Raw genomic sequence first — 27,649 nt, forward strand, 5'->3', positions numbered from 1 at the left:
TTCCCCAGACATATGGTTGTGCATCAGCTAAAAAATGATAGTTCCATATCAGAAAAACAAAGTGCCCACTATATACCCAATAAAAGGACTGTACCCTTCCAACACATTACCAATACACACCCCAGATAAAAAATAGGATTAGATGCACAGAATGCATCAATGCCACAGGGCCTCCCTCAGTCACCTTGCTCAATGTACGTCTGTAAATTTCTCCCTTGTCTTTGAATGACAGAAGCTTCATACAATGAGGCTGAGAAACAAGTCTGCCAATGCAGACACACTCATTGCTGATTTAACAAGTATGAGCAACCAGCTGAGAAAGGGAAGCCTAAACTACCTACTGATTAGACTAGTGGCTAAAATGTACTCGCAAAACTAACAGACAGAATACAATAACATGATCAGTACACAATACTACATGAATCCTTGCACTGCTAACTTGTGATATTAGGGTAATACTGTCTTATTCTTGTACAATCTATTGATTCCACATTAAAAACACTTTTAGTTTTATCCACATCGTGATCTCCTGTTTGTAATCCTTACATTCTTGGCATTGTATTACGAATATTAGGCCGTGAATAACATCGAAAGCATGTACTTAAAGTAATCATTTCGCAATAGCAGTTTTTGCCAGACTGGTAGAGCCATGATTGCCTCATGTACAGACCTGTGCAAATCAATGTTAAAAGATGGAGCTATACAGAAAATATGGTAGAAGGCCAAACTGTGTTTGTAAAAGAGTAGGATCAGACTTAACTGATGCACCCATGTATCTCTTAAAATGGGTGCTGCAAAGTTACATGTAGTGAATAAATGTAAATTGTCTTTGGAAACTACATTTCCCTGCACAAAGCCTGGTGGCTACTAGATCTTCTCAAGGAGTTATTAGTCTTCATTGTAAAATGTAGTTTCAAGACTCTCACTTTAATCATTGACTTGTGAGAAAATAAAGCAATTCTGGAGCAGAAATGAGCCTTTTCAATACTTGCAAATAAACTGGAACAAATTATGCTACGTTCAGACTGCAGGCCTTAACACTCAGACTGGACAAATTCCAGACTGTTGCTCATATCCGATAATTTTGTCTGACATCCTATTCATTTTGGAAAGAGGCCCATATCTGATAGTAAGGGTAAGGAAGTTTCCACTTACTAGCCAGCAGTGTGTGGAATTGCAAAATTAGGGCTGTTGGTTTTGGCTATATGATGCTGTGATTGTTTGGGATTGCATTTTCATTCAGTCTGGCCAGTAGGATGAACATCTTAAGTTCCTATTTTTAATCATCATGTTGTGGATGTTTCAGGATCATGCTGCAGTTATTAGTGGTAGTTAGTAGTTATAAGTCATTTCCACCAACTCACTGCCATGTCTGTGCTTATCTGTGCTTATCAATCTTAGATCTCTTATCTTTTCATCCTTATGGTGCACTCTATGCCTTTTTGTCTTAATGTAACATGTGTACAGCAAGTATGAATGTTCTGCTAGGAATCTGCTGACCTTTCTGTCTTTAATCAGTAATCTTCACATGATTAATGATTAAATAAGTGATTAGATAATGCAACAGAAGTAATCAAATTTACTTAAATTTGGGATTGAGTTTCAGAAACCAAATAATACATAAGAAAAATTTGAATAATTATGAATATGTTGAATTGCAGTTTATGTACATTTGGGGAGAAAACAAAAAACCTCATTGAACACCTCATCTATTACACTATGATACACTTACAAAGAAGAAAGTAGTCTTAACAACTATAACAACAGATTTAGTTCTCTGACAGCATTAAATATTATTTGTTCCACAACAATTCACACATATTACATCATATCACCAGTGATTAAACAAAAACCTCTAGGCATGTGTCACATGTCATTGCTGTTCAAAAATGGTATTATCGACAAGCTATTCCTCACCCAAAATGTATAAAGAAACAAGGTTGCACTCATTGATATTAAACAACCTGGCAAAATCCACGTAGTTATCAAAATAAAACTACAAAGCCACCATCTGAAAACATCAAAGCATTTTTGATATGCAATTTCCAGTAATAAACAATTTAAATTGCGCGCCATTCTGAGTAGCGTGATGAGATCTCGCGCTGTGCCTGGGTTCGGTACTATCCACGGTTTCAGGCATCCGTGGGGGGGGGGTCTTGGAACATATCCCCCGCGGATAAGGGGGACTACTGTATATCAATATTTATATGAGGTCTCCTGATGCCAGGAATTACAACAGCTTCCAGAAATGCAATCTAGCTTCACACTGACAAGTTAAGCAGGACACAAAAGTTTAATGACCACTATACAGCCTCAGAATCTCAATGTCAAAAAGCAGCATTCCAGAAAGTAGGAACAACTTTCCAACCTCTTACCTAGTGAAGTGACTCCAGGTTCAGAGCTGTGGGTGGCCAGCACAACTGCAAAAACAACAGTCAGATGGTAAGCCATATCTTTATTCCAGCTTCAAACATAGAATCCCTGAAAAAGGACTGATGTTAACTTACTGAGAATCACAGTTGAGATGTCCATTTTTATGATGCAGGCATGCTGTTGATGTTTGCAATTAAGCAGTCCCCAGAAGCATGCCACACCTTCAATGATGTCACACCCAAACGGTGAGCTTCCCTTCCATTGGCTCTTGCTCCTCACAAATTCCTAATATTCATCCAATGCCAATTCAGGAGTGACTGGAAAATTGAGTTTTAGCTACCAGTTGTGTAATAATAGTTTTGATCTTCACAGTCTAGATAATGTTTTTGATAATTACATCCTGTACATGATGCTGGACAATGACTTCATAATATTGTAATGAAAGGAACCGAACCTCTTGCTGTCTCTATCTCTCTTTTTCTCTCTGTCTCCCTTGTCTGGACTGTGTGTGTTCTTGTCTTAAAAAAATGGTCACCAGGCGTTGTTAAAAGATTATCATGAGTCATCACCCAAGCTGTGTTCTAACTAATGTGATACAGTCATATATCTGAATATACTGCAAATATGCACACATTCTATTTAGCCATGTAGCTTCTGAAGAGAATGACAGAACTTAGCTGTCACAGCTGTCACAGCTGTTACAAACTGGAACAAAACTGGTTAAAACGTTTTGTTGGGTCCTGTGAAAACCATTCAAACGCACTTACAGTGCAGACAAACGAGGACATTCTTTAGCAATGAATGTTCATGTTATCTCTGTGATCTAAAGAGAGACATGAGACCAGCACATGCACAATGTATTTTTGTCAAAATTTCATAAACTCCAACTCACATCAAGTGTAAAATTGTCCGGCTGCGTTTAGGCAGTTTGTTGGGAGCAGCAAGGGGGACAAGTGCTGATGTTTGAGAGCGAGAGTGGTCTTGCAGTTCATGTTTCCTGGGGTACTCCTTTGTGGTATTTGTATTTCCTTTTTTGCTGAGGCATTTGTGTTTGTCTTTATAGATGTGTTCTGTGGTGTGGGACTGAGAGGACGGTAACCGGCCAGGCCGTGGTGTGAAGTGTCAGTTGGGAAGGAAGAAACTGACATGGATTCCTGTATTTGCCTGGTAAGGAGCTGATCTGCTGGCTGGGTTTGGAGAGTGAGTGAATTTTTAGGCACGGCCCTGCAGTCAGTTAAGGGACACATTTGTCAGTCTTGTACCGGTGTGGGTATGACCATGTGGATCGGCTTACTTGAGGTGGAAGAAGAGGAGGAGCAGGAGGAAGCGGAAGCTGGCAAATGTGGTGGAGTCAAAAGCATGGTAGTAGCAGACGGGCATTCCCCTCAGGAGGGGAGTGAGTCCTGGGGGTCATTTCAGAACAGGTCAAAGTGCATGCTGACTTGTGTGTTGCTAAGTGTGTGTTTTGTGTTGCTAAGTGTGTGTTGACTTGTGTGTTATTTCCAATGTTTTTTTACATTTACATTTACGTTTTTTTCTGCCTCTTGTATATTTAGGTGAGGTGCGTCAGGCGGTGGCATCTCACAGACACAACATGACAAAAGAGGCATGGCTTCCAGACATGAGTCAAGTGGAAATTCGATCATCGCTGATGGTCTTGTCAGTCTGTTCGAGGGTATGTTGTCCACCACACCCCCTCATTCTCCACCACCAGCAAACCACCAGCAACAGTTGTCATGACCGCAGCATTTCCAGGATGTGAACACATGCAGGGCTCAGCCCATGATTTTAGCAGTATTCACAAATGACAACACTAGCAAGGCAATGTCCTACAGTTAGTATCAGTATTTAAAGATGGGGTAGTGTTCTGATTTATGATAGGCCTACTTTATTCATCGTAAACACAGACACCAAAAAATGTCTGATTTGCTTGGGCTGTTTTTTTTTAGAAAAATGTGTCAGCCGATATGCTGCATTTATACATTGGCCATGTTTTAAAATGGCAAACCCACTTAACAAGTGAGGATGAGGAAAGAGAAATGGAAGAGCTGACAAATACTTATACCAATAGTGAAGTAAATGGGGAAATGGACCGTTAAAAATTGTATTACCAATATTCTACCAGGACATTGTGTCAGGACTTTTGTCAAAGTAACTTATTGTCGCCTGGCTTGGCCCATCTTCCTCCATGCTCTCATTCACCTGAACCTGCGCATACAAAACACAGCAAACGTAGACTTACAAGAAATAACACATTATTTAGGCAGTCAGCTACCTCCGCAACTTCCCTCTGATCTGTTCTACAGATACTTTGTTTAAATCCCCTTCTTTGAGGATTTCCAGTAATTGAAAATGAAATGAAATGGTCCTTCTCTCAGACCTGGCTCTCACAGCCCTGGCCACCTCCTCATTCCCAGTAAGCGCCATAGCTGCTGTAATTAAGACACGAAAAGCATCAAGAAAACAAAAATTAATTTAAAGTGCTGAACACACTGGAAAGGTTTGTGATCAAACTGTGACATCATACATCATAATGTCATAGTGTAAACACTAAAACAGTGCTCTTTGCTAGAGTGGGGATTAATCCATTAGTCATGGTTCACACTGGAACAAATGGCAGAGATAAAGGGTAGATTTGAGGCCCTGCAGGACAACTTTGCCAACCTACTAACAAAGATTAGGAGCAGAACCTCTGTGGTTGTCTTCTCTATAATTCTGCTGGTACAATGTGCTAGCCCAGGGACACAAGATTTTATATGTAGATTTATCATATAAAACTGGCAACAAAACTGGTGTACTGGTCACTTGAACTGGAGTGTCCCAGATGTACTGGGGCAGCATATGCATAGAGTAGCTGGGGAATATTTCAGCTAGGGAACTGGGGGAAGGGAGGTAAAAGGGAGGGTTTAATATTGGGGAAAATTGGCAGGTGATGGAAGGGAGAGAAGGAACAAGAAAGGAGGGAGAAAGGAGTTCACATACTATACAGCGGTGCCTTTATTTAAATAGTAGCGTTATAAAAAGTAAGTTTATTCAGTGTGTCGTAAATGACATGGAATGGTCCAATCAAGTAGGTAGAGATGACTGCGATACCGTTGAGTATAAGTGGTTCAGAAAAGGAAAAGCTAGTAAAAGAGCAGGTGGGGTAGCCCTGTGCATACAAGACCTTAGTGTACAGTTGCAGGAACTGATTCCCTAGATATATGGGTTAACGTATTACAGGAAAATAAGAATGGGCCAAGGACACAGGAGTATGTTATCTACCACCAGGGTCATAACACTATACTCTATGTAAGTATCTCTATGTAAAAACATGTGGACTATCTGAGTGGGACTTTTTGGGTGTTGTGAATGACTCATTGTTTAAACCAGTGTGTTATCTCCCCTTCTACAAGAAAAACATGCCTTAACTTGTTTTGTTTTGTTTTTTTAATCCTGAAATGCTCTTCAGTACTGATGGAATAGAGCCTCTGGAATTAAGCAACTACAAAATTTTCACATTTGGGGAATATTTGAAAGTGGTATATTTGAAAATGTCAGATTCAATAATTAATTACAATTAATTAATATAATTTTAACATAATGAAAGAAAATCTGCAAAGAACTGACTGCGTTTTAGACTGTGAATAAGAATTGGTGCAAAGTCTAAGAAACCATTCTCAGCCTGCGGTTTAAATTCATTCCAAAAGTACGGAAAAATAAGGAACCAAATCGGTGGGGGGTGGGGGGTGGGGAGAGAATTCCTGATGGTTTCTGTTCAGGTCTCCTTTTCCACTCAGTCATTTCCTATACAAGTACAACTGCTCAGGCATCGAGGAATTATCTGTTTGTAAAATAGGTGAGGCACACTTGATATGTAATCAGTACAAGAGCGTGGTCTGACTCATTTGTGAATCCAATGTCATTCCATGTATTGAATCCTGTCCACTCCTTTGGCTCCTGTTTCATGGGAACCAAAAGGTGAGTTTATGGGGCTGAATGAATCACACATACAGTCCAAACCAGCTGTGTGCTTCAAAATATCCAAATGTCCGCATGGATGCAGGAAGGGTTGTTTCACTGAACGACTGCCTTCCTGAACGTTTAGGATATCCGGGGTATGTGGGCGGGGGTCAGATTTAGCCTGCCAGATAGATCTCGGCCTTAGGTCCCACAGACGATTTGGTGTCACCTACCTTGGTCTGGTAATGGCACTTTGCCCTGTAGTGACACTATGCCCTGGGACAGTTCCTGTGGATAAATAGATAAATAAAATGTAGATCCTAACAGGTCAAAGGGCTTTTGTGGGTCAGTAGTCACTCTGGCTGAGTCCAGGAGAACATGTCAAAGTTGCAGAGGTTATTACTTAATGTGCATCATTCTATTTATTCAATATATATTCAGTTTTTTTTTTTTGATTTTCAAAAAGCGGTTGAGGGGTACAAGAAATAAGTCATGCCAGCATATAGCTAATGATTATAGTCATGCCAATCAACGATTACTTTTGTGCTGTGGATAAATCTACTTGAATAAATTATCACAATAGCGCATTTACACTATCCTATTTTTTCTGATGTGGGATGAAATGTCTCATGGTGATGTCATACCTTTTCAAAATGTACTGTAAGGTGGGAACAAGAGATGCCTGTATGGACTGTGGCACACAAAAGTAAACATTCCCAGGCCATAAATGACAGCCACCTGTCAGAGGAATGTATCCCCACTCCTCCACACAAAGGAACTTCATGATAGGATGAGTCACCACTGATAGGGAGACTCAGAGGGCACAGGATCTTTATGACCCCATATCCTTCAGTGATCCTTCAGTTTCACCTGACCAGTGGTGAAATCCCAATCCTCAGACATAAACTCCTATTTCTGTATATTCGTCGATATACGTCTTGTTTGGTCCCATTTTGATCCATACAGTGCGAGTAGCAAAGGGGTGATAGTTCTATAACAGTAGGGGGTCTCCTGACCATCGAAAGCTAAAAGGATGCACACCATTGCGCATGCCCCAGATAATGGGACACGAATAAACAACAGCAGTAATCAATCACCAGATAATGAAAAAAACTTATCGGGGCCCTTTCCATGACCCTATCGCACATGCTGATCAACTCTTTGATGTTCGGGTATATAGAGGGAAAGACTTTTGCACTCGGGGAGCACCGTTAACATGGACTCCTGCACAATAAGCATACAGTCACATGACTCCGTATAGGTATGTGTATCTTGCCTGCTGTAATCTTGGAATTTCAACTGATTGGGATAATTTTGATTAATAAAAGTATTAGTCTTAACCTCTGTTTCTGATTTCTCATTTGAACATTTTTAGCGATGCATGTAGCAGGATTTGAGGATTTTCCGTGGTTCTTGCCTACCGCTCAAAACCCATTGATACTTACGCTCTGTCAGTCTTAAGTATTGCACGAGTCTGCAGTCCCTAGATGGGCCGCCTAATATATATTGTATAATTTGGAATATAAAACGGCAGCGAGTTATATTAAATGTGCTGGTACGGTATCCTACGTCGTGGACTATGTAGCCTGATCACCTATAAGCTAAAGCGAACTGAGAATTCCTGGGTTGCTAAGTAGAATTGGGAATTGGGGAACTAAAACATAGGTTAGTGTAAAATGGAGTCAGATTTTAGTTGTTAGATAGGCAGATTTTAACACCATTACTTCCAAGGACACAACGCACGCATCTGCCTTCAACAGCCACCATTTCTCTCATTGATTGTGACTGGCTGTCCTACAGTACACGGTTGTGGCTGTACTTATTGGTGATTGATGCTTTTGGCTCAGGCCATTTCGACTAGTGTCAATTCCTGCACAGCAGGAAATTGTGACCATGCTGCCATGGTGGTATTTCCTTTCCATCTAGAAAAAAATCCAATACAGAAATACAGACTGTGCTATTGCACAGGCAAATTATGTCATCATCACGTTAAACAGTTTCTCAACTACTGTAATACTTCACTTGCATGGGATGCCACCCAGTAGTTTGGGGGACATACAGTAGCACCATATGACACCACATGTGCACAGTACAGACTGACACCGTGTAAGCGCATGCTGCTTGACGCGTATGGTGTGATTCTGTACTTCCTGGTCCTCTTTACAGAATAATTGGCCGATTTACCTCTTTACTCTTAAGAGTAACTTGGGTTTCGCAAAATGACTGGCTACTGAGAATTGCAAGCAATGGCTCCAGGCATAGTTAATTATTGTTGGTCGGTTTTTACCTGAGATCGTGGGTTGCTCTTTATATTTGATCTCCTGTATCAAAGGCTGCAGAAAAGTCCAGAAGAATTAAGACTGAGAAGTGCAGCAATTCTCTGGCTGATTGAAGAGCCTCAGTAAAGGAGAATAGGGCAGTTTCTGTGAAAGGACCAGTCGTGAACCTAGATTGAAAAGGGTCAGGAAGGTAGTTCTGGAAGAGAAAGGAGGATAGCTGGTTAGCCACAGGGATAGTTGGTTAGCCACAGTTGGAAACACTTTTGAGCTGACATTTCCATTTCCCTTTCCATTTATTACACATCACTGAGTGTTAAGGTTCCTCCACTTACCAATTCTGAACTTCTGAACTTAACCTGCTTCTGCACCACAGGTTAAGGCTCAGTTTAGCTGAGTCACATTTCACACAGTTAACCCTCCTATTCTGTTCTGGTTAAATTTGACCAATTTACAATTTTTATGGCTGAAAATTTTAGTTTATTTCACACACATACACTCTCTCACACACACACACACACACACACACACACGCACACACACATACACGCACACATACACATACCCTTCTTGGGTTTCCCTGGCAACTGTGGAACTAGTCTGTAATAAATATAACAATATGTTTCCTCTGTTATTTACTATGGTCAAAATAATCCATAAATAATGCTACCTTTACTCAAAAATGTGTTGTATAAATTCAGGTCAATGAGGCTTACTGGCCAAAAGTTCCGAATAGAAATACAAAAACTGTCATAATTACTAGAAATAAAGATGACAAAACAATCTAATGCAACATCTAATGATAAAATATGCATAATAAGAAATTTATAAACAGTTAGAAGGGGTCAGTCTTTTTTGACTAGGAACACAGAAGTAGGTAACGTGAAATGAACACAACACAAGGGTTAACTCATTTCCCTCTGCTTACATCAGTGGCCCTCACCCCAGCAGCAGGGAAATCCCCTCTTCTCTCTGCCACTAGTGATGCAAGGCAATCTCCATCTTGCTAGCTTCCGGACAGCTCCTCATCTTACGTCAGCCACGCTTCTCTGGAGTCATACCCAAAGTCAACACTCGCCGCCTCTCTGACGGTAGCAGCGCAAAACATCAGATGCGGAGATAGCAAAACTAGGACGAAACCAGGAACACTCCTTCCCAAGTTGCAACATTTTAGGGAGACATGGGTCTCCATGACCGCTATTTCTAGCTTTCACCACATCATGGTTTTATCCCCTTTCCCTGCTCCTGTCATCCTAATTATTAATGAGGTATAGCTGTACCTCCTTCCGCTGCCTGCAGCCTCCTTCCTGCTGAGCTCATCCACCCTGCGTTCCTGCAGAGTGCTCCCAGCTGCTGATGGAGGCTACGCACATCCCAACACTCATAGAAGAATGAGAGCTGCCTCATCACTTCCTCTGACAAGAGGGTCAAGACCACAAATGTGTATGTATGCATCCGTTAGCAAATTTTTCTTAGGAAATAACTAATGTAATCCATGTGCCACTGAATATCTGATATAATATACATCTGTTCTCCTACTCACAGTTAATGAGAAAACTATGTTCTCTGGCCGGAAACAGTAAAACTAGACATTGTGAAAATGGTTTTATTCAAGACACATGGATTTGAAAATGGTTTTATTCAAGACACATGGATTTGTTTGATAAGTCGGTGCACCACTTAAATTCAATGGTTAGTCACAGTCCATTGTAAATCCACATGGCTGAAGTTTAGAGGTTGTCTCAGTTAATACTTTGGGGGATAACCCAGTTGCTCCTAGAAGCGCTTCTGTGGAGTCAGTAGGCTGGAAGCCTCCTTCTGGATCACACTGAAAACCAGTACCTTGGTGCAGCGGCATGTATGCAATTCAAACATTGGTCTTGAGGACACGGATTGATGCTGCTTTTCAGTTAGGCTGATGTATATTAGGAGCTCCAGAACTGTATCCTACCCATCTAGAAGGAGTCCATTTGAGGCCCTTTCCCTCCCTGAGTAATCTCATTTTCTGTATCTAAGGTTAAGGATTGTCCTTTGTGCAGTCAAATGTCATGTGATGCAGATATAGTTGCTCACTAAAGGTCACAGTCTTGATTTATGACAGTTTTACATTTGGTTGCTTTGTGTACCATAAACTCAGTTTGAAATTATGTAGGGACATGTAGTGACCCAAGGGCTTGCTAGGCTCACCAGGTATTTAACCCAAACAGAGTCAGTAAATACTGACCTGTATCAATGTAAACTGTCTAAATCAGCTTTTCTCAAACCTTTCCTGGAGTACCACTCTCCCTGCTCCAACTCGTTATGAACTCCTGAAGCTACCTAATAACAAACTGATCATTTGAATCAGCTGTGTTGGAGCAGGGAGAGATCTAAAACATGCATGACAAGTGGTACTCCAGGAGAGGTTTGAGAAAAGCTGGTCTAAATCATTCTGGATAGACGAGTCTGTTGTGCAAATGGTACAAGAATCATCAATTAACAGTGTGGTGTTGTGGTAAGGCTTATAAATGGTTCAGTTGGGATACTGCTGTTGCACCTTTAAGCAAATGACAGTATGTAAGCTAAATCTTAATTGGTGTGGTTCGGGGTGTTTGTTAAGCAACAAGGAGAGTTGCATTATGGAAGAAGTGCATTTATGTCAGTACTTTTAGTAGTTTACCATATTTTGGAATATTTGCTGTCGATACATTTTCATCTGCTTACAAGCCTTGTAGGAGGACAAGTAGCCCATTAATGGTGTTCCTCCCATTAAGTTACGAATCATTGTCATTTTGCAATGATTCAAGAAATGATTCATCTTTCAAGAAAAAGGATGACTAAAGTGAAAATAATTCTAGTATGAATAATCAAATCCTCAACTCTATTGTTAGGCCTTATCTGACTCACCGGATTGCTAGATGCCTCATGAGGGACCTGTCCCCTGAAGGTCAGCCTTTCCAAGACATGCCAATCTGTTGGCTAAGCACTCTCTTTCCAAGACCCTCCCATGACTTTTTATGGGTCTATCCCCATTCACTCCACCAAAAATCACTATATCATCCTGGATGATAAGCTTTCCTTTTCACATCACATGAGTAACCCAGTGCTGTATATTATTACTCAACAACACACGGAGAACCCAACTCCTCATCACTACCTGCACCAGTCTTCTGGTCCCTGTTAATGCCACCAGACCCCCTCCAGTCATCCTGCTGGATTGTGGTCCAGCCTCCCTGAATATGCCCATGTCTTGTCCTTCCTTGTCTAGCTCCAAATTGCAAATGATGGCAGCACACAAGACCCTGGTGCTTTCATGTACTCAAGGGTACAGCTTGTCTCAACATACAGCTCATCATGACACCCTACACACTAGCACAATGTCTGTACTCGCCAACCTCTGGTCACCTGGCAATTCCTATCCTCCAACCCTGAGGCCACGCATTCTGAACTTGCTTCTTTTCCTCTCTGCTCCCCCCGGTGGTATAATGAGCTGTCGGCAACTTTCAGAACCAAATGAATTATCTTTTATTAAGTAGGAAATACCAGGTGTCATGTAACCTGACACAAGACGGCCTCTTAAGTTTGAGCTCTGAGGCACACTTGGTTTTTGTTCTTTATGAAACTTCATTTCATTATCCTCCATTTCATTATGTTTTGTTTGCATTGCCTGCTCAGTACTGCATGTGATACAGGCCTGTCTGCTTACTCAATTCAAATAGTGGCTGAATACCCTTGTATGCAGACTAGACAACGTTTTGATGAATATTATTACATATGATCAGACATGGTTTAAAAAATCCTAATATGGCTTACATAGTCCATGGCATCTGTTGAAAATTGCTGGTTCTGTCAAAAGAAACAAAGGCCCTGCCTTTGTAGTTTCCTTTATGACAGATCCAGTGCAGCCCATCCCTGCAGTGTTAGAGTGTATTTCACAATCTCTTAGGTAAACCTCTCAGGTTACAAAATGAATGTATCCAAATACATGGCATTGCCTTTAAATATCCCCTCTTCCTGTTAATGTAAAATCTGTATCCCCTTTCCAATTAGCTAAAGGGGGATTTAAGTATCTTTTTATCCATTTATTCTGCTGTGTGCTTACTAAGGCATTTTCTGCCTGCAAATCAAACTAGCAACCTCTTGGATATAAACCCTGCCCCTTAACCACTATGCCACTATATCTTCATGAGAGTATGATAGACGATAACAGAAGATGTACAATGATGTCTTTTACAGAACAGTACTGTAGGTAACACAGGTCTGAACAAAGCCAAAGCCAGAAGCTTTCCAGTATACGATACAGAGATTGATGCATGTCTACACATAACAAAGTCTAAATACCAAGCCCATTTGAGATCAGAAAACTCTGGGCATATGAAACTCCTCCATGGCACATTTCCATTCTCCTGCCATTTTATACATGCACTGCAGCACATCTCAGGGAGACTGGGATACAAGCCAAGTTCAGAGTCTCAGACTGGGTGAGTTTCACATAGATGGAATCTTACATCATCAACGGTGTGGTCTGGCCCTGCTGGGCCAAAACATATATCCACATATATCCACAAAAAATGCTTTCAGTGTACAAAAACATAAACAAAGTCGCGCTTCTTTCGTTTTTGGCACGTATACTGGTGAGAGAAAGCGGCCAAAAACGACTTGATAAGTCACAGGAAACACTTGGGAATACTGGACCTTGGCTAATGTTCACAGGCTTAAACAGAAACCCCTTTCAAAATTGATTTACACCTCCCTGGTTCATCCAGGATTTCATCCCCTTTTAATGTCAGAATTACACTAAAGTTCCAACTCCTCCACCTATTACAAACTGGTACCATTTCAAAAACAACTTCAGAGACCCTGAAATCCCTGCTTGTTACACCCAAATAGCAAGTGCAGTTCAGCACGTCCACACATCAGGGCCCAGCAGATGCCAAGTGGGAGTCTCAGACTACGATTTTCACTTCAGAGTTATACCCTTTCATGAGACAGAATGACTCCATTTCATTGCAGTTGTGCTTCTGATCACTTTATTCCAGACTTCTGGTTGGCCTTTCATGGGTTAGTTGGACACGTGGAACAAAAAAAAAAGTCATGAGTCATGAAATTCACTTTCTGGACACATTTGCGAATACTGAACGTTGGCTAACGTTCACAGACTTAATCAGAACTCTTAATGGCAGCCCAACATTTCCTTCAGTAATAAAAAAGAAATGGAACTATTTCATTTTTGTAATTTGCTATTGGGAAAATTGCAGAATGCAATGTGAAGAATGCAGGGCTTCAGTCTGCAGTGGAAGATGGACTGTTACTGTAGTGTTCTCGTGCAGTGTGTCGAAACTCTGACTAAACACCAAGTTAAACCATTGCCAAAGAAGAGAGAGTCGTAGTAAGATTGACCATTTACTTTGACATTTCTTCATATATGCTGCATACAGTGAAAAATGTATATATATATATATATATATATATATATATATATATATATATATATATATATATATAAAAAACCTAAAACGGATATATATTGCCGTTTTGTACCGTAGGTAGCAGTGCCACCTACTGGATGCTTGTGTTAGAGCCACAGCCTACGAGAGCAAGTTGTAAATTGCAAATACTGAGTCGCGCTTCTTTCGTTTTTGGCACATAGACTGGCGAGAGAAAGCGGCCAAAAACGACGTGATAAGATTACGTTCCTGAGCGCTCAGACCGGTAGTTACAAACGCAAATCCTGTCATACAGTTTTGCGAGTATGAAATTACGATTGCAATTTTTTTTTTTTTTGCAGTTTTGCAGATCGGAATTTACAGTTGCAAATTGCAAGTTGTGGATTACAATTGTGATTAGTGTTTCGCTTTTACAGTTCGCCGTTTGCAATCATAAATCATAAAATCATACTCCGCGCTTCTTCGCGTTTCAGGTACGATTGTACTTTCATAGGGGGAGAGCGGTTTGTGGAGGTGTCACTAATGGCCACTGGGAGGCGACTTTGTGTCATTAGTGTAGGACGGCTCGTGGGGGAGCAGTGGAGGGGGGAAATGTACTCCATCTCATTTTAATCGTGCTTCTGGAAAAGGAGAGAGAAAGAGGAAGTGGTTGCAGGTGGAATTCAGATATAATTGTCTGGAAAGCGTGCATTCTTGGCTCATGAATACAGAACAGAGGGCAATCTGTCTTTCGCTACATTGAGTTGACCCCCTGAAGTGTAAAGACAGGTTAAGTTAATGCTCAGGGTGATAATCTACTGGTGTATGTGGAAAACCTTGCAAAGGTCACAGAAGAGCACATGCATAATAATGACTGGGGACATTTGACATTATCAAATGTATAGTAGCTGTAGCTGATATCACTCAGGTCCTGATTGTGTCTTTATCATCCGAATGTGTATTGTTTTTTATTCCAAGTAATTTGTTTCTTGATTGTGTGATACTTTTGTCTACTTTCTAATGTATTGAAAGTCACTTTAAACAAGGCTGTTTGCTGAATGACAACAATATTAATAATAATAATTACTATTACATTATCATTATTACTTTGATCTCTGCCGCAAGGATGATGATGATGATGATGATGATGATGACTTTGGCCCAAGCATATACTGTTTTCTAGGCTTTGTTTAGCATGACATACCCTCAAATAATGCAGCCCACAAATATTGCAGCCAAAAATGTGAATGAAGTAAATCTTGACTGAGGTAGGCCTCCTGATGATAGTCATTTGTGAGTGCTAAATGCTGGCCAGTTGCTCAGTGCACCGCTCTGCTTTGCTGCAGCTTGCATCACAAGGCAGGAAGCATTGAATGAAGGGGTGAGTCATCAGCAGAAGTACAGCCCTGAATGGAATGAAATCCTGGTCCGTCATCGGCCTTTTTGATTTAATAAGGAACTCCGCAAGGATTCAGAAGGTCACTTACAAATCTGAAGCCACAGTACCCATTGCGATTAGGCAAGCCTAAGTGAATGAGTACTCAGTATTCAAATTCAGCGAGTGTTTGAGATCTTCAGGCATTACTGCTGCTTGAATGAACAGTATCTTCAGATAGTTAGTCGGGATTTAGCTACTACAACTTTGCAACCATTGTCCATCTTAGTATACTGGCACATTAGATTCAAGGTATGAGTGACAGAGTCTGTAGTGAATGGCATTCAATGAGCTTGTGTGATGTAGTGTCCTGCTTTTTCTCTTTTAGCCAGTGTGCCGTCTGGGGGACGTGCTCTGTCTGACTCACCAGTATCTCTTCCTGTCCTCTCTTGATAGATGAATCTCTTTTGTTCGATTTTTTTTCTTTCCTGGCAGTCTACCTTTCCCTGACTCCAGTGGAAAAACATCCTCTCGCACGCGTGCATGTGAGTGTGTGTGTGTGCCTCAGTTGAAGGGGAGTTGTCACACTGGTACAAGGAATCTGCTGCCACCGCTAGTCGACAGGAAGTACATTCCACTCCTTCCTGTTTGCGGTCCTCTCTCACTTCCTATCAAGTACAGGGAACGTGCCAGTGATAACTTACAAAAACACATGAGCACATCTCTCCGGTCACACCTACGCTTGTCAAAACTCAGATTGGAAGACACTCAAATTAGCAGACATTTCACCATTTTAAGATGTATATACTTATTCGGTCATTCTTGAAATTGGATAGTTATCCATACTGTAGATACACCAAATAATTGGATAGTTATCCATACTGCAGGTATACTGAACTGTAATTTGTAGACATTCCATGTATTGGCTTTATTCACAAATATATTTATACAAAGGTGCAGAAGATTTAAAAGGGTCTGTGCAGTCTTTGAACTCCTCATTCACTGCCCCCAGATTGCCCTTAATGGATTGCATCTGGATGTCACATGGCTCAAATGGGTGCAGGACCCAGCTGACAACATCAGTGACATCTGAAAAAGCTCTTCAGGATCTTTGTTACTCTGCAAAGCACGCACCCCATGTAATGACAGTTTGCAGTTTAATGACAGCATTCAATGTTCATAGGTCATTCTCTAAACCCCCTGGACAAACTGGGGTTAGATGGGCTTATACCTGTGTTTCCTAGTATCCTCATTATTCTCTTATCTCTTTATTGGCCTTTTCATGGGCTTTCACTGGACTTATATACACCTTATATTCAGTTTCAGCATTTGCTTAATTCAAATACACAGTTCTGCCATTTTGGTTGTGCGGTTTCTTCCAAGTTTTGCCATGGCTGAGTTCTTCCCATTTATGCTCCAGATTCAGAATACTTGCTCCATTTTACTACTGGACCATTCTTTTTGCTTTTCTTTGTCTTCAGGAAAGTGAGGACCTTGATGCACTCCTTTTCATTTCCTTAGGTTATCATCATATCTCAAGGGCTGTTGTTTCACTTCCTCTCCCTCGCCTTGTTAGCATTGGGCACATCAGACGGTCAGGGCCTGCTTGTCTGGTTTCAGTGCATACTGGCAGACCCAGGCTGAACTGGTTTTGGTTTGGGGGGGGAGGCTCCTCTCGGGGGAATGTTTATGGGAATGGTGCCCGTTGTGGTGGCGGAAAGAGGGAAACTGAGTCAGCGGCAGCTTCCAGATTCGTTTCACCCATCCCTGCGGTGGAAGCTGGAGATGCTCCAGGGATAGTGGAGTCAATGGAGAGACTGTGGAGAACCGTGACAGGATGGGTAAATGTCTGAGGGAATCTCTGCTCCAGAGGCGACAACACATAGGCAGATGCCAGCGCATGGTATGTTTTAGGCCATGGAAGCTAAAAATATGGTTTGTTACTGTTCTCTCTGAGATGAAATGCTGGACATTTAAATTTCCCAGAGTTTATTACATCACATTTTTTGCTCAGCAGACCCAGAGCAATATATGTAGCTTACATATAATCCATTTAGGCAGCTAGATATTTACTGATTGTAAATGGCAATTTATGATAAGTACCTTCCTCAAGGGTGCAACAGCAGGGCCCACCTGGGATTGAAACTGGCAACCTTTGGGTTACAGGCCTTGCTCCTTATCACAGCCACACTGCTCCCATTTATTCTGTTTGAGATGTGTCTTATTCATACTGGGAAGGATGACCTTGATAGAGATAGAAATAAGAAAATGTAGAAATAGAAGCCAGGCTGAGCTAGCCTGCACCTTCTGACCCTAATTTGACTGTCATTAATATCCTGCTCATTTACACCATAGGAGTACGTTGGACTGCATGTGTTTGGTACTGTATGGATGGACGAGTGCAAACATTAAAAGGCTGAGGAAACTCAAGTGCAGGCCCTTTTGGTCCCCTCCTCGACATAGACTGCAGCCTCTCTCTCCACTGAGAATTCTGTGGGGGGCGGGGGGGGGGGGGGGGGGGTTATGTTCATAGACGGCCACTGCACACAAGCAGACACAGATGGGGTTGGAGAGGTTTGGGGGGGGGGGTTAACTGGGGAGTGAAATGAAAATTCTACCACATGACAGTGACCAAAGATTGGTTGTTCAAGGCATGGCATTAGTTTAGTGGTTAGGTAATACAACATCAGGTAAATGCCACTGAGTTGGCATCACCCTGATGAAGACATAGGTCAAGAGCACATGGGTTTTACCAGTGAAGGTTGCTTTATCCTACAAAATGTCCCTGTCTGCTGCTGAAGTGTATGGTGAACTGCAGAATTTTTTTCTCTTGTTCATGCAGCTCAGTGAGCTGGGGTGGGTATCAAACTTCTTCCAATCTGTGTGGTAATATGATGAGTAAAGAGCCAAACTGAAGCTCGATAGGTGAAATGGTCTATTTCAGTGAAATCATTTATTTTCAATTATTTAAAATAATCACATTTCACGCAAGCCATACTTTATTGCATGTAGGATACAAATATGAACAGAAAAACACAATTCTGGCATACTGCAGGGGCAGAGAAAAAACTCAGCAGAAAAAGCCATGGGATGAAAATCATGCCAATGTTGGGGGCATTGACCTTGGCCCCTGGCCTCCCTTGAAAATACTGTATGTTATGACACACCATCTAGTGCTGTGACCACTGACCTACTGCATCCAATGAAATTTGAACCTTGAAATCCTCAGACCTAACCTTCAGCCCTCTCCATACATGTCTGTGATGGGATTTGGGACTGAGATATAGGATGGATTTTTTTTTTTTTACTGTAGAAGGTGAAGTATGAAACAGGTATAAGGGGGACATTCATTGTGACAGGACTTCATTGGGAAAGTAGAAAGTCACATGATACCTTTGCCCATTAAGTGGGTCATGAAGATCCACTTGTCTAGCATAAAGAGAGTAGTCAGTATGCAATATTCCTAGTCTCTAACTCACAGAAATATTAATAGAGAGACAACTAACGTTGAGATGCACGTGGCATCTTTTATCAGGTGGCTGGGAGAGGGGGTGGGCACAGATTCTGTCTAGACAGGAAGCAATGGAATGGGGGTTGTAATTACTGAGAGATGCAAACATCCGGGTTTATCTGCATCAAAGCCCTGAGGCCCTTCAACAGACTAAACACGGCAAGATGGCACTAATGAGGGTTGGACGTGTGACCCACTCCTCCAGTTTAATCTCACCCTGTTCTGCCCTCATGATCCCAATGTGAGCCAGATCACAGGGGAACCAAGGAATTCCCAGTGTGCACAGAGCCTCTTATTGGTCAACCAATTTCAAAACTGAATGGGGCCCACCAACAGTCATATCCTAATGTGGGCTTTGACACTAATGGAAAATTGGAAACATCCTTTCATTGCACATCCTGTCCACTACATAGAACCCCTACAGAGCAGTTTGCAGCAGTGGTGGTGAAGTCCAGGGCAAGCTCGAGTGTAGTCCACAGCTCTAGACTACATCTCCAACAATCACCTGTGCATATTAAATCTCTCTCTGGATGAAATTTACACAGCGTAAAGACTGAAATTTCCTGTGGAGAGGAGGCAGCCAGATTCAGTCACTGTGACATTAATATTTGCAGTTTTCATGCTAAAAATAATTGACACATTATATTTGATGTGCAGTGATTGTTTGTGTTGTCCAGCTGTTTCCAGATAGAAATGGAGATTAGCTATGTAAATAGCTATTCCTCTTTGAGCCCTACAGCCTGGGTTCTAAACTGGCCATATCATGTGCCTACAATCACAAAGGGCCCTTGGTGGCTGAACAAATGTGTTTCTTTCCGCTGGGAATAGGGGTTGATATGTCAGGCAGGGATTTCTAAGGCACCTGCAAATTGGTCAGATTTCAGATGATGTCGGTGGAGTGGCACCTGTCTTCCAATTGGCGCTCACTGTGTGGCTTTTAGTACAGAAACAGCTGTTGGCCATGTGCGAGTGCATCAGTGGATTGCATTGGTCTCACGTCAGTGCTCCTGCACACCTGTGACAAAGCTTATCATGGTGGGATGAGCCTGATGTACAATGGGAGATTCTGAACAAGGCTGCAAAAAGGAGAAAAAGTATGAAAATACACTGATAAAAATGATACATTTTATAAAATAATTTGCTGGTTTCTGATCATATATACACATTACTGATTGTTTTTATTACCCAAATTTGACATAGCATGGTGGCCTGAGGTCTCATGAATTCAATAGTAAGCAGAGTTACATTATCTTGTCAACCACTGATATGTATGAGCCAATCAGAAGAGTTTACTCTCCAAAGCAAAGTACTATGGTTTGTTCAAAATCCACGAGTTACTGATAACTCATGATAGCTCCACCCTTTTTGGGATTCATGAAGCCTCACTCTCCCATTGCAGATGATGCCATCTTCAAATAACAGCCATGTCTGAAGGAAGACATTTCCTTAGTGTTGTACTCTGTGGCTTTGAAGACCCAGCAGCCCAAGCAAAGGATGCAGACGCCAGATGGAGAGGAGGATCTCCGCCAAGCTGTTTCCCAGAAGCCTCACACCATCCTCTCAGTGCTTTGACGAAAGTGTTCAGTGGGGCCTCAGCTCGCTGCTGGAACACTAGCGGAGGCAGCCAAGTAGGTCCTCCCTGTTAAAATCTTTCAATTACGAAAAACACGTAAGGGCAAATGCAAAAAAAAGGCAGTATCTGAAAAGTGGTTTCCTGCTGGAGCTGAATCCATTTGCTGCAAGCCAAGTCCCAAGCACTGTCTTCCTTTGCCAATCACTCACTTTTCATGTGGTTCGCAATGAGAAATAACATCTCTATCATCCAGGGAAAGAGGCAGAGGGGGCGTCTTTGTTCCTGCTGCCTTCACAACACCTCCTCCCTAAATCCCTCTCTTGTCCATTTCTTCTCTTCGACTTTCTTCTCCTCTGTGTCACTCTCCCTTTCTTCCATCCACTCCTTACTCATATTACTCTTCATCTTACACCGCCTTACGTTTCTACCACTGCTACTGTACTCTCCGCCAACTGCTACTACTTCTGTTTGAGTAATAGCTGTGTCAATGGTGTGTGGAGTAGTTATTGAGTTCATATCATTTAGATATCAACACTGGTCTCCTTTGAAGACTATTGTAGAATTACTTCGGCATTAATGGGGTGTGGGGTGGGGGGGTGCGACAATCCTTTAAGGCTATGTTCTCGCCATTAACTTTTCCTTTGTGACTTATGTAAGACAACAAACTTCAAAAACATTTCACAGAAACCAAAGGGGAAAACAGTTCCCAGCAGCCACTACCTCCACACGCCACCCCCCCCCCCACCCCTGTCCTTCTCCCCACCTCTGAAACACTCTGTTCTTTCTCTCCTCTCCTTCCTGCGTTTATCTCCTCTCCCTTCTCTCACATCATCAAGAGATGGTTTGCAGGGTGGGCTGGGAAACAAATGTAATTGCTTCTAATTCAACTCACACACGCACCCACGCCCACGCCTCTTCCCTCTGAGCCCCCCAAACTGTCATTTCTCTCTCTCTTTCTCTCTCTCCCTCCCTCCTCACTCTGTCTCTGTCTTCTAATCCCTCTCAATTTCTCCCCGTATCTCTCTCCCCTTCTCTCTCTCTCTCTCTCTCTCTCTCTCTCTCTCTCTCTCTGTCTCTCTCTCTCTGTTTGATTTACTTGTGTCCAGACAAGGACATTTGCCCATTAGTACCGCGACTGACGTACATGTTGCAGCCTCCGCCTCCTCCTCCTCCTCCCTCTCACAAATTGGGGTCGGCAACCTTCATCGTGCTGCGGGCGAACCGTCAGCGGTGCTCAATCAATGCCCCCAGAGTAAAGCAGCTGCTTCTCCGTTCCCTCCCAAAATCCCTACGGTAACCAAGTCTGGGCTCCCACGTGCTATCGCATGATACTGCTGCAAGGAGAGGGAGAGAGAGATGAAGATACACCTGGACTGATTAATGGTATTGCTCTGAATCATTTATTCCCTCACAGTTTCTGAATGCTCACATAGACAAATAAATAATTAGTGACAATTAATAATCTTTTGATCGTTTAGATTTTATTCCTCTTTCTTGTTCTTTCAGACCTACATTGTGGCCCAGGACTTTCTGCTTCTTCCCAGTGCAGCCTTTTCAAGGAGGAAATAGCCCCCCCAGTCTGCTTGCCTGTCTCTCCAACTCCAGCCTCCAGTAGTTGGGGCATTCCAGGGTGAGTCTGGGGCAAGGTGCTGGCGGGGCTCCAGAACATGTCTATCTCGAGGCGCTTATTTACTGATGATATCCTGGAAGCCAAATCTGGGTAAACACAAGGCTGAGATAACGCGATGAAGCCGCCTCCGTTCCTTCAGCCCCTCCGTCCGCCTTCTCCGGTCCTCTGCCCCGGTCCTCAGGAACATCCTTCTCCTGTCAGAGCTGCAGACCCTGCCCCAGGCAATCCTGGAAGTGAGAGGCCTCAGTCTCTGGAGCCTGCCTGTTCCCCAACATATACTTGCAGGCAGCACCTATTTGGCGTGTGCTGATGATGTCATATTCATGAAATATGCAGCCACCTCATGATGTGTGATCTGCTAAGCTTCCCCTTATGGTAGAGCTGGATGCCGAGATCAGCGGCTGGACCCCAGTGCTGCACATGCTTGTATTCACACAATTTCACACTCCTCTGACACCAGCACATCTGGCGCTGGGGGTCTGACTCTGTCAAAGACTACATAAATACTGCACTTAGCAATCTGTAACCGGTTTGCACTTTCACCTGGTGAGTTATGCGCTATGAGCTTTTTTTACAGCCTGTTTATCCCATAGGGCAGGTGGTGGGGGGAGTCGTGGGGAGTTCTCATCCTACAGTTTGAGTGAGAAACAAGATAGCCTGACCTAGCTCTTTGAAATGCACTTAAACAACCTGTGGGACACTACAGGACGCAAAGGACACTACAGGCCCGGACATGCCCCCAGTCAGACATTTCATGGGGCCCTCACAAATCAAGGCTTGTTCTGGTCCCAGGTTAAATCAGGACCATCTCAGAGTAGTCTAACATTTAAGACAGCCCAGGCTGTAAAATCACCTTTCTAGGTATCTATGTCAATCCCCTTTCTAGGTCTCTATGTCTATGTATCCCTTCATCTCTGCTCCTTCCCATCCTGCTACACTTGAAATTTGTCTCCCTGTGGTATGTTTATCAGATGAATGGCAAGGACACTTCAGTCCCAGGTTACCTCAACATCACTGTTCCGTCTCCAGCACAAACACCTGCAACACCATAAACGGACAATTAAGGTGAGTGAAAATTCTTTTTCTCTGTAGATTTTCTTTATGCTTTTCCCATTTTTTTTACCCCTCTGTGAAGCAGTGATTGCGCTACATTAAGCCAACCTCTGCAACACCCTCTGTTTACACTGGAGCATTGAGGCAAATGGGGGAAATCCTCCTTCATCCTTCACACTCAGACAAAGTCCATTTTTCACACTACGAGCCGCACAGTGCACCACAGTGGAGGAAAATCTGACTGGAGGATAAGTATATCTGCACTGATGCCATCCGAGGCATTTGCAGCCACCTCACAAGCTGCTAGAGGGTGCCAAAGGAGAGGGACGAGGGGGCTGTGGCTGACAAAAACATAGACAACTACCATGAACACCTGCTAGTGTTAGTGTCAAGTGACACAGACTTGAAGACAAGTCTGAGCTGTAGGAACAAGCACCTTAACTGGATCAGCTACTCAAGCCTAGTCATGCTTATATTTGTTCTCAGTAGTGTTATTTCTTATTAAGATAAACAATAAATTAAACTTGCACTGTCATAAGTGCAACAAAGTGCCAACAAAGAGCTTTTAGATTGAATGTGCATGCATTTAATCTAGCTAGTTGGCTAAATGGCTAGTAAATAGGTGGACTCAAGTGCCATGCAAATTACTTCATGTGACGACAGGAAGCTAGTATTTATATACAAAGATTTCTTTGCACCATCCATACTTGATATTACAAATGGCTGCTCAAACCGAAATGTATATTTGTAGCTTCAGCATACAATTACTAGAGATAAGGGAAAAGAGCAGAGCCTTTTTGTAGGTAGGCAAGGTAAAAACTCTATATTGCACACAAACCCTTTGGGCGTTTCCACCCACATTGGAATAAATGCAGGATACGACCTCACTGAAATTCATATCCCACATCAGAATGAACACGGGATATGATCTTGTTGAAAGCCATATACCTTACGTGAACTACACATCTGTTACATCTGGGAGGGAATGAGAAAAGCAGTAACGGCTCAGCAGGGGGTCACTGAAATGACATCACTAAAAGCAGGATGCAAGTCCCTCCTGGGCCGGCTTCTCCTTAGGCTTGCCGTCCACTCACTGGACAGGGACAGGAAGTGGCCCAGGAAGGAGCTGGCAGCCCCGTTTGCCCGTCAGCCATCTGTTTCCGCCATTGAAAAAAATTAAACCGCTGTCAAGCACCCTCAGCTCCGTCCCCACCCCTCTTGTCTTTCTCTCTCAAATGCTGTCTGTTCTTTCCTTCCGTTCCGGTTCCCACCTCTTCATCCTCAGCCCTCCACCCTGCTCTCCTGCGCCTCCCCGCCCTCAGCCCCCTCAACACCCCCCTCTGCTCCTGCCCCTACTGTAAACTGTTTACGCACAATGCCGGCCGTCGTCACGGCGACGGGCCCGGTCCGAGCGAGCCGCAGGTGTTGCTGTTTGGATTGAGCAGTCCCTGGTTTTTAAATTCCGCCGCTTTGGGTTCCTCACTTATTTATCTATTTATTTCAGATGGCAAGCCACCCAGACAGCTTTACATGAATGGAGGGATTTGTTTCCTGTTATTTCTGTCCCACCCCCACCTTCCACTGCCCCATCCCCACCAACCCCCCCCCCCCCCGCTCCCAGGTGTCTGAGGAGAACAGTTATTTTATAGCCTGTAAATTCACTGCAGATAAGCTGCCTGTGAGATTAAGTGAATTGCAGGGCTGGCTCTTGTGCATTTGTTGTGGGAACAAACAGCACTAGTGCTGTGGTTAAAGGGGGTTGAAGTCCAGAGCGTCACAGGCTACAAATGCAAGCAAAGTTGTGCCAGCTCATCTGCGACCGCAGGTCTAAGGATTGCAATATTTAGAAGCAGATGGTCACCAAATCTGTCCCATGTTGTAAACCCAAAACCTTGAGTCTGATTGGAGCCCTCTCGTTAGTGCCCTTGAGTTGCTGAACACTATACAAACATCAGCATGCATGACAGATACTACTGTCGCACCTACTGCAGGTGGTGCTGTTAGTGTGACCAGCGCTGCTCCACCTGCCATCTGTCTGCCTATGACACTTTAAGGCATTCTAGGTAAAAATGACTCAAGGTGAATAGTCAAATAATCCATCAAACCCCTGCATCTATAGCTTTGACACTTTGTCTGTCTCGAAAGGTAGATCTAACTAAAGCTTGAAAACATCATGTCAAACAGCATCGGCAATTTGCCATCACCCTGTGGACAAAGAGCTTCTCAGGAGACTCAGAGGCAGACATTAGCTGCTGAAAGGAACCACGGACAGGGTAGGAAGAGAATTCCTGCCTGCTTTCAGCCTGACCACTGTTTTGGTTGACTGCATACCAAAGTTGTATACAGTGTCATCATTCAGCTTCCACTATTTGTAGCATGATGTTGCTCTTTGTGAAGTCCAGGAATGGTTCAGCTGAGGGTGATCTCAAACAATGGATGTTTTTTTTAAAAAAAGCTGAAGTAACTACTTTCAAATCTGTAGTTACCTTATGATTAAAAGGAAGGGAAAGGCAAAGTCCTTTAACTTCTTTACCTTTGACGGTTGGCAGGGTGTGGCGAGTCAAGTTTGCACCGGAACTGTGGAGCCGTCGTCAGGCCAACCAGTAAGTGTGTACAGTAAGAGAGAACAGAAAATACTGGCCATCATGCTTGTGAATTAAAGGGCAATCTGTTATTCCAATGTTCCATAAAGGCCATTAATAAAAAACTCTTCTGAGATGGCTGAGGAGAGCTTTCTGTGATGGGGACCAGACGTCCCAACAATGACTGCTTCATCCCAACAGACTCGCTCCAACCTATACTCTCATCCAAGGGCTTAAATATGAAGTGTGGAACCAAAATGGTTTTGGGTGGGTCCATGAGAAAATAAAACCTAGGGAAAAAGTTTGTTTGGACGTACCGAGCATTTATAAATCTGGAAGGGCCATTGACTTGATCCGGGCTTGGCATGTCCAGTTGGGGTAAATTCCGAAAACCTACTCAAGGCATTTCCCAAACTTAATGAATAACTATGGACAATTTTAAGACAACTGCTCTAGGTGCCCTCTAAAAAAGAATATATTTTTAAAATAAACTACGTTTCCCTCCAAACATTAAACATATTTCAGTCTGAACATTATCTGTGTGTTAAAATGTAATCAGGTGAGTCAGATCTACAATGATTCCAAATTTTTAATCAAAATGGCAGAATGCAAAAACATCAGCCCTTCTGATCAATCCCAGAACACCCTGACATAATTGTCAATGAGACTGAACAGGAAGTGTTGATTGAAGAAGACCCAATAAGGTTACAGTACATTCCCAGCTGTTCCTCAGTGGTCTGGTGGCCACTTCATCACTGATCACTATTGCTCACTATCTGAATGGTCGGGGCACAGTAAACTTCTGGACGAAAGATGGTGGCCCATCTCACAGGAAAAGCACCCCCACCATCACAAAGCAACTGGAGACGCTGAGAACTGAAACAGCCCTGAATAGCAGTGCTGTACGTGCCGAGCATGTCTCCTCCGCCCAGTCCTCTAACCCCAACACATACACTCATTTATAAAATTATTGTCATGAAAACAAGGACAAACACTAACAACCCCCCCCCCCCCCGTCAGCTGCCATCACCACCCCGCCACCTCCCACCACCATTCACCAGCCTGCAACAACCTTGTTTTCAACATTTGCACTGATGATATCACCGGAATGTGTTCAGGAGGAGGGTGAGGGTGGGTGTGTGTGTGTGTGTGTGTGTGTGTTTGTGTGTGTGTGTGAGTGAGTGAGTGAGTGAGTGAGTGAGAGAGTGAGAGAGAGAGAGACAGACAGGGGTGGGGGGGTAGTTTTATCATTCGGAGCAGAGGAGGAAACATCCTCCTCTTTGAATCTTTTGCAGAGAATGTGCTGGAAGCTCTTCGGTAAACAGTGCCTTCAAAAGAAACACATCGTTTCTCATTGTCTGGTCATGTGGGGGGGTTTGGATGAGTTGACCCCAAACATGCCCCCCACCCCCCAACCCAACCACCATCTCCCTTTCTTCCCCTTCTGTTTCAGGACCAGTTAACTCAGTAGAATGGAATCTTATCTCTGCAAAAATGCACTTTGGAATTCTTGTTAATACAGGGCCAGCTTGTGTTAGTGTATGAGTTTGTCCTGTTATCCCTCTCTCTCTCTCACTCCCTCTCTCTCTCCCCCCTCTCACACTCTCACCTCTCCCCCACGCTCCCCCGTCTCTGCCTCTTATGGTCGACCACAGAGCAGCCAGATGTGTCTGAGATAGGAGACCCTCCCTTCCTCTCTGCAGCATGGTTCCTGGGAGACAGGAAGATGCAGTGCAGAGGTTGACACCATAACCAGGAACAATCTGACTGAATTAAGGAATTAAGATCCCCCAATGTGCTCCAGTGCAGCTGTGAGGCAACCTGGGGTACTTTAAAATGCCTCTCAGTTTGTGGTTTGTGGTATCTATACACACGGGGGTGAGACCCATCTGAGGTGCTGCAAAAGGGAGATAAAGTCTGCCTGGCACA

This window comes from Megalops cyprinoides, chromosome 9 (assembly GCF_013368585.1).
Source record: "Megalops cyprinoides isolate fMegCyp1 chromosome 9, fMegCyp1.pri, whole genome shotgun sequence".
In the NCBI taxonomy this organism is placed as follows: Eukaryota; Metazoa; Chordata; class Actinopteri; order Elopiformes; family Megalopidae; genus Megalops; species Megalops cyprinoides.